The sequence below is a fragment of the Bombina bombina genome, chromosome 6 (genome assembly GCF_027579735.1).
Source record: "Bombina bombina isolate aBomBom1 chromosome 6, aBomBom1.pri, whole genome shotgun sequence".
Taxonomy (NCBI): Eukaryota; Metazoa; Chordata; class Amphibia; order Anura; family Bombinatoridae; genus Bombina; species Bombina bombina.
This window is the reverse complement of record NC_069504.1, coordinates 843,567,552-843,576,867: the sequence shown is the minus strand read 5'-3', so window position 1 is coordinate 843,576,867 and position 9,316 is coordinate 843,567,552. Positions and strand designations below refer to the sequence as shown.

At 36.5% G+C, this 9,316-nt stretch overlaps 1 protein-coding gene across 1 annotated transcript in view; it reads right to left on the bottom strand.

The window, feature by feature from the left end:
- LOC128664659 (E3 ubiquitin-protein ligase RNF220-like) overlaps positions 1-9,316 on the bottom strand; it is a 71,970-nt gene that overhangs the window by 539 nt on the left and 62,115 nt on the right. The window lies entirely within an intron of this gene.

Sequence of the window (9,316 nt, the reverse complement as noted above, 5' to 3'; positions counted from 1 at the left end):
CCTTTAAAAGGACACTCAATATATAAAACTAATCATATCTAATACAGCTTATATAAGCACTGGCATAGAAAGGACCATTCAGGCTGAATAAGGGCTTTAGTTAGATATGTGCATTTGGTTATTTCAGGCCGATCCGAATGCCGAAGATGGCGGCCACAAACCACATTTGGTAAATGTTCGGAGCCGGATTTAATCTTGTGAAAGTGCAACACTCTAAGATCTGGATTTACAAAGATCTTAGTGTGTTGCATTTTCACTAGGAGATATCTGGTTTAGGAAATTGCAGAATGCGACTTCCAGCTATCATCATCTGCTGCATTCATATCAGCCTGTGTATCCGAATGCACGTCTAGTAATTGCTAAAAGTTTAAAGGGACATTACACTCAAATTAGAATTCCTCCATAACATTTTTAATTACATGTACAATTTGTAGTTTTATAATTTATTTGGTCTGCTTCTCTTGTAATAGAACTCAAAAAAACGTGTTTTTTACACCCAAAGAGGCTGGAGTATATCCTGCAGGATTCAGAGCACTAACCCTGAAACATTATACACAGTGTCGCCATTTGACCACAGAAAAGGTGACAATATAAACAATGCTCAAGATCTTTAAGGTGTATGTCCTGGGACTGCAATACAATGCAGGTTTTTAACATAATTGTCAGAGGTGCTATTTATTAGACATTTGCACATTCAAAAATGTTTTAATTTGCCATTAAAAAAATAAATCTTTTGTTTCTTCAAGGCAATGAAATAATTAGCTAGTGCTTTTGCTACAAGCCAGCAACAGCACAATAAAAAAATTGTAAGTGGAGCTTACATAATTGTTGACTGACACAGGACAGATTCAACTGACAAGGATATTGCTAGATATAGTTATTGAATAGTGTATATTTGAAACCTTTCCCACCTCCAGAAAATCCTTTCCTGTCTTAAAAGTAAGGGTTTTATCCACACGAATGAAGGAATTTATTTTTTTATTTTCTATTTATTCTTTGAAGGGGGCACTTGATTTGCATTTTGAAACAAATGTAGAAAATACAGCAATATTTTTGATTGTCAAAATCCGAATGCAACATTAATGGTACATTAGAGTATACAGTAAACGTTTACTTACAATATAGTCCATTTTATTTGCATCTGGCAGTGCAGACTTTATAACTATAGCACTAAGTTAAAGGGACAGTGAACACCTTGAGATTTTTATATAAAGTGTTTAGTTATGCATAATTAAATAACTGGAATATTTTTTCATTATTTGTTTTTGCGCATTTTCATGTAATTTAGCTCAGAAAATTTAGCAATTTCATATTCTAAGAACTTGAAATTTACCCTGCTTCCTTCTCAAGGCTACCTCTGCTACATATCTGTCCCTACTTGGATTTAGCTGATATCAACTGCAAAACAATGCATTGTATACTAATTTATGACTGTGGCTTGCCTTGTTGTCTGAACTAAAGCCCAGATTGGTTCCTCCAAATGAGGCAAATGGTGCGTGGAATTTGGCTATTGAAAAACAATTGCAGATAAAAGGATTTTTATTTGCTTTAAAAATGTTGACTTGGCTGATGTGTTATTCTATAGTCTTTTAATTACAAGGTGTTTACTGTCTCTTTAACCCTTTCCGCTCCTATGTTGGAATAAATCCGACAAAGAGTTTTACTGCTTGCAGATCAATGTCGGATATATTCCGACATAACTTTTCCACCGGGGAGACATGGAAGTAGATTTCCTTCCGGTCATGCTGAAAAAGACAATCACCGTCCCCTCCTGTATAGGTGCAGAGCAGCAGATTTTCTCTAAGGGTGTGTTAGGTAAAATCCTATGGTAGTTATAGTGATTGTTCCCCATAAAGAGCAAATAGTTACCATGTCAAACTTAGGCCCTCTATATGTGAGCTTTAGTGACATGAGTGCCCATTATATTTAGTAGGGTATCTGGCGTACATCCCTGCATCGTTATTTTGCCGTGTCTGGTATAGCTTTTTGCAGGCAGGGGATAAGCTGATACTTAGGCTTCAGGCTCATATGAGCGCTGTGGTCAATGTCCATGCTGGATAAGCAGGCAGTTAGGAGTGGCGTAGCGTTACTGCGTGTTGCAGTCTTACTTCCTTAAAAGTATGCGGGGGGGTTTCCAGAAAAATTAAATAAGACCTGCTGGTGCACTAAATTAAAAATTTATAGGACAGGAAAGGGTTAAGGGTTTAAAGACTAATGACTATGTCAGTGATGGAGAACCTTGGCACTCCAGATGTTTCAGAACTACATTTCCCATGATGCTTGACTGGACTTTGGAGTGCCTAAGCACCATGGGAAATTTAATTGGAAGCAAATGAGCCATTATTGGAGGTTCAAATGTAATTTTAAAGATTGTAACTTGACATATAGCAGTATATGTTCATATATAAGTTGGTAATCAGCTCAAATAACACATGGGGGTTTATCCTTTACAAGTATATGAGCTACCAAACTAAAACAGGACTTTGCTCGCATAGGTATAAAACACATTTGTAATAAAGACAGCAAGCTAAGCTTACAACAAATGTTTACAATTGTAACAAGAATATATAACTTTGCATAGCAAGCTGCAAACAATTATATACTGCAAAATAATTAATTTATTCATATTTGATCTTCTTTTCATGTATTAGAGGGATAGGAAAGTTAAAACAAATTAAACTTGCATGATTCAGCTAGAGCATGTCATTTTAAGACACTTTTACTTCTATTTTAAAATTTGTTTTGTTCTCTTGGTATCCCTTGTTAAAAAATAATACACACATATCATATACAAGTGGGAGCTAGCTGCTGATTTGTGCTTGCACACATTTGTCACTTGTAATTGGCTAACTAGATGTGTTCAGCTAACCGCCAATGTTCCTTCAGTAAACGATAAAAAGAGAATGAAGAAAATTTGATAAAAGAAGTAAATTGGAAAATTGTATGTTCTAATCTTGAAATATTTTTTTGGATTTCCTGTAAATACTGATTCAGTAACACTGCAACTTATATATTGTGTGTATTAAACTATTTTATGAAGTAATATCAAGCACATAAGGGATAATCATTTATTTTCGATTGGTTTAGTTAGAAATTAGAGTTTATTGAAACATATACAATCACAGTATCGACTTAATGTACAATAAACTTTAAAGGGACACTAAACCCAAAATTTTTCTTTCATGATTCAGATAGAGAATACAAATTTAAACAACATAACAATTTACTTCTATTATTTATTTTGCTTCATTTTTTAGATATCCTTACTTGAAGAAAAAGCAATGCACATGAGTGAGCCAATCACACGAGGCTTCTAAGTGCAGGAACCAATCATCAGCTACTGAGCCTATCTAGATATGCTTTTCAGTAAAGAATATCAAGAGAATGAAACAAATTAGATAATAGAAGTAAATTAGAAAGTTGTTTAAAATTGCATGATGTTTCTAAATCATGAAAGAAAAAATGTGGGTTTCATGTCCCTTTAAGGGAAATATTTAAAAGAACAAGACCAACATGACAGATTAATAAGTAAGAAAGCGTCACTGAATATAAGGGGCATTCATAACCCTTAAGGTATACTGTACAATATTGATACTATGGCATCTATTTATCAAGCCGTCAACTTACTTGCATTCGACGGCACCAATACGCTCGCCTAAGATCGACTAACATCGCTGCCGCGGACCTGAATAAGTTCTCCAAAATTATCAAAAAAGCTGTCAAAAAGCCATGCACCAAGTTCGGTGCGATGAGCAGCGGACTGTTGTTAACTAACAGTCATCGATCTCGCTGCTCTTCGGCTTTTTCCCAGCTTTATTGGTACCCTGTCACTAAACACCCACACTATACTATACTGTTTTACCACCTATACCGCCGCTCCCGGACCCCACCGCAACTGTAATAAATGTATTAACCCCTAAACCGCCGCTCACGGACCCCGCCGCAACTAAATAAAGTGTTAAACCCCTAAACCGCCGCTCCCGGAGCCCATCGCCACCTACATTATACTTATTAACCCCTAATCTGTTGCCCCCTACAATGCCGACACCTAAATTATACTTATTAACCCCTAATCTGCCCCCTACACCACCGCCACCTACATTATACTTATTAACCCCTAATCTGCCCCCCAACACCACCACCACCTACATTATACTTATTAACCCCTAATCTGCCTCCCCACACCACCGCCACCCACCTACATTTATTAACCCCTAATCTGCCGCCCCCAAAGTCACCGCCACTATATTACATTTATTAACCCCTAAACCTAAGTCTAACCCTAACCCTAACACCCCCTAACTTAAATATAATTTAAATAAATCTAAATAAATATTCCTATCATTAAATAAATTATTCCTATTTAAAACTAAATACTTACCTGTAAAATAAACCCTAAAATAGCTACAATATAACTAATAGCTACATTGTATCTAGTTTAGGGTTTATTTTTATTTTACATGCAAGTTTATATTTATTTTAACTAGGTACAATAGTTATTAAATAGTTATTAACTATTTAATAACTTCCTAGTTAAAATAAATACAAATATACCTGTAAAATAAAACCTAACCTACGTTACAATTACACCTAACACTAAACTATAATTAAATTAATTCCCTAAACTAAATACAATTAAATACCCAACCGGGCCGAAGTCCTCAACAAATCCGGGAGAAGTGGTCCTCCAGACGGGCAGAAGTCTTCATCCAGACAGCATCTTCTATCTTCATCCATCTGACGCGGAGCGGGTCCATCTTCAAGACATCCGACGCGGAGCATCCTCTTCATCCAACAGCTAACACTAAATGAAGTTTTCTTTAAATGACGTCATCCAAGATGGCGTCCCTTAGATTCTGATTGGCTGATAGATTTCTATCAGCCAATCAGGATTAAGGTTGAAAAAATCCTATTGGCTGATGCAATCAGCCAATAGGATTGAGCTGGCTGTCTATTGGCTTTTCCAATCAGCCAATAGAATGCTAGCTCAATCCTATTGGCTGATTGGATCAGCCAATAGGATTGAACTTTAATCCTATTGGCTGATTGCATCAGCCAATAGGATTTTTCCTACCTTAATTCCGATTGGCTGATAGAATCCTATCAGCCAATCGGAATTGAATGGACGCCATCTTGGATGACGTCACTTAAAGGAACCGTCATTGTTCAAGAAGACGTCGGATGATGAGGATGCTCCACGTCGGATGTCTTGAAGATGGAGCCGCTCCGTGCCGGATGAAGATAGAAGATGCCGTCTGGATGAAGACTTCTGCCTGTCTGGAGGACCACTTCTACCCGTCTGGAGGACCACTTCTGCCGGCTTTGTTGAGGACTTCGGGCCAGTTGGGTGAAGACTTCTCACGGTAGGGTGATCTTCAAGGGGTTAGTGTTAGTTTTTTTTAAGGGGGGGTTGGGTGGGTTTTAGTGTAGGGTTGGTTGTGTGCGTGGTGGGTTTTAATGTTGGGGGGGGTTGTAAAAAAAAATTACAGGTAAAAGAGCTGATTACTTTTGGGCAATGCCCCGCAAAAGGCCCTTTTAAGGGCTATTTGTAATTTAGTGTAGGGTAGGACTTTTTTTTATTTTGGGGGGCTTTTTCATTTTGTTAGGGGGATTAGATTAGGTGTAATGAGTTTAAAAACCTTGTAATTTGTTTATTATTTTGTGTAATTTAGTGGGGGGTTTTGTACTTTAGATAATTTTATTTAATTGTATTTAATTGTATTCAGTTTAGGGAATTAATTTAATTATAGTGTAGTGTTAGGTGTAATTGTAATGTAGGTTAGTTTTTTTTTACAGGTATATTTGTATTTATTTTAACTAGGAAGTTATTAAATAGTTAATAACTATTTAGTAACTATTCTACCTAGTTAAAATAAATACAAACTTGCCTGTAAAATAAAAATAAACCCTAAGATAGCTACAATGTATTTATTAGTTATATTGTAGCTATCTTAGGGTTTATTTTACAGGTAAGTATTTAGTTTTAAATAGGAATAATTTATTTAATGATAGGAATATTTATTTAGATTTATTTAAATTATATTTAAGTTAGGGGGTGTTAGGGTTAGGGTTAGACTTAGGTTTAGGGGTTAATAAATTTAATATAGTGGCGGTGACATTGGGGCAGCAGATTAGGGGTTAATAAATGTAGGTAGGTGGCGGCGGTGTCGGGGCGGCAGATTATGGGTTAATAAGTATAATGTAGGTGGCGGCGGTGTAGGGGGCAGCAGATTCGGGGTGTTTAGACTCGGGTACATGTTAGGGTGTTAGGCGTAAACGTTACCATAGGAATCAATGGGATATCAGGCAGCAGCGAACATGAGCTTTCGCTGCTTTCAGACTCCCATTGATTCCTATGGTATCCGCCACCTCCAGGGTGGCGGATTGAAAACCAGGTAGGCTGGGCGAGCATACCTGGTAGAAATTTGTTAACTAGCAAAAGTAGTCAGATTGTGCCGAATTTGCATTCGGAACATCTGTAATGACGTAAGCATCGATCTGTGTCGGACTGAGTCCAGCAGATCGTATGTTACATCACAAAATTCTACTTTTGCCAGTCTGTAGGGTTTGATAACTAAGGGGAATCAGGCTCGCTACAAATACGCTGCGGAATTCCAGCGTATTTGACGGCTTGATAAATAGATGCCTATATCTATTGTAATGAAAAACACACATATTTAGATACACCAAATATTTAAAGAGACAGTACTGAGATATTTGCATATCCTATCGGATTAGCAGAATTGTCTTCCAAAATATGCTAATTATTATTGGCAATACTGAAAGGTAATATATATGTTTGCAGTTTAAGCTGACAGTAAACAAACTATATAACCGTCTTGAAATATTATCAATAGACTTTGAATAAAATCAGTTCACTAATCAACACGTTGAATTTTTTGTTGCATTATATATATATATATATATATATATATATATATATATATATATATATATAGACAAACAAATGAATTAATAATAGATTATCATATTGGATACATGTATGTTTTAGTTTACTCGATTTTGAATGATTGCACAATAAAGTTTTGGTTTTAAACAGTATAACCACACACTATACTTTTACAACTGAGTGCTTAAACAGTAACCCCTTTTTTTCAGTTTCTTTGACTGAATTCAAAAATAGGCACTTTTCTTGTAATTTCCATCAACAATACAGGGAAATGTAACATGCAGCCAGCCTGGAAGTTTAACCCATTCATGTCCAGGGCAAGGTTCTGATGTAAACACTTGCTTATAAAAAATAATCACGAGATGGTCAATGTGATCACGTGATTTCAAGTCTGGTGTAAATTATTACCTTTTAGTGTGTCTGTAAAATAAGTAAATAAGTGCAGGTGGTGTATCTTTAACTTCCCTCTTCTATAGTCAACAGGTGACACATCAGTTCAGCCTATAAGGGCCGTAGTGATGTTTGGAAAATTCATATATTTGTTAAGGCATTTTGCTGTGCACCAATAAAGCAGTGAGCGATCAGGCCTTAAAGGGACAGTCTACACCAGAATTGTTATTGTTTTAAAAGATAGATAATCACTTGTTTACCCATTCCCTAGTTTTGCATAGCCAACACAGTTATATTTATATATTTTTTACCTCTGTGATTATCTTGTATCTAAGCCTCTGCAGACTGCCCCTTTATTTGTTCTTTTGACAGACTTGCAGTTTAGCCAATGAGTGATGACTCCCAGGTAACTTCACGTGCACGAGCACAGTGTTATCTATATGAAAAACATGAACTAACACCCTCTAGTGGTGAAAAACCTGTTAAAATGCATTCTGAAAAGAGGTGGCCTTCAAGGTCTAAGAAATGAGCATATGAACCTCATAAGTTAAGCTTTCAACTAAGAATACCAAGAGAACAAAGAAAAATTGGTGATAAAAGTAAACTGGAAAATTGTTTAAAATTACATGCCCTATCTGAATCATGAAAGTTTATTTTGGACTAGACTGTCCCTTTAAAGGGATAAGAAAACCACATTTTTTATTTTTGTGATTCAGATGCAGCATGTTATTATAAACAACTTTCCAATTTACTTCTATTATCTAATTTGTTTGGTTCGCTTGTTATTTTTTGTTGACAAGCATAGCTAAGTAGGCTCAGGAGCTTCTGATTGATGGGTCCAAATTTATACCTAATTTTATTGGCTCATCCAGTGCTTTCAGCCAGCACCCAGTAGTGCATTGCTGCTTATTCAACAAAGGATAACGAAAGAATGAAGCAATTAGATAATGGAAATACATTGGAAGGTTGTTTAAAATTGTATTCTCTGTCTGAATCATGAAAAAAAATATATTGGGTTTTATGTTCCTTTAAAGCTCATTTGCACTGTCTGTTTAATTCAAAATCAAAACAGCTTTAACCTTGTTTAATGGAAACAATATTTTTTTTCATGTTTATTTTTTTTTTTCTTTCTTAGCATTTTCTCTCCCTTTGATATAAAGTGAAAAGCACCCAATACAGAGGAGACCACAGCTGCTGAATGAAGGGATCGTGCAACTGCTGCTGCTGGCTATTGGCTCCTGCCTGGGACCAGCAGTTCTTTGCAGCTCCTGAGCCAGACTATATCCACAGCGAATAGAAGAACAAAGTCAATGTCCTAACCAATTAGAACATACACATTTCCCATTACATTGTTTCTTTAGCATTTGAGATCTCATATGTACAACTTTAGATAAAAAAAAAATCATGTATCCATTTTTATTCCCTTTTTTCCAACTATATATAATAGAATTAACCCTCAACCTGCTGGATATGTCAACACTGTTTCAAATGTTAATGTTGTAAGCAACGATACATACCTTTCTTCGGAACTGACTTAAAGGAACAAATTCCAACAGAAAGAGAAGCAGTCTGCTAGGAACGAACACCAGCTCAGTGGCTTGTTCTATGGCCTGGATACCACCTGGGAGTAGTTTCTTTTTGCCCAATTGTGCTTTTCCCAGAGGAAAGCTTTCCTGTAGTACATCAGCCTGATCCGCCTAACAAGGTCAGTCCAGCCCCGAAATACCAGGCAACCACAGATGACCGTTTCGGCCTTCTATGGGCCTCGTCAGTGAATCGGAGGAGAATTGCCTGGTATTTCGGGGCTGAACTGACCTTGCTAGGCAGGATCAGACTAATAAAGTTTTCCTCTGTGAAAAGCACAATAGGGCAAAAATAAGCTACTCCACTGGTAACCAGGTCTTAGAAGGTCTTAGAACAAGCCACTGAGCTGTTGTATGTTTCTGGCAGGCTGCTTCTCTTTCTGTGACTTAAATGAACAGTCTACTCCAGAATTTTTATTGAATGGGTAATAAC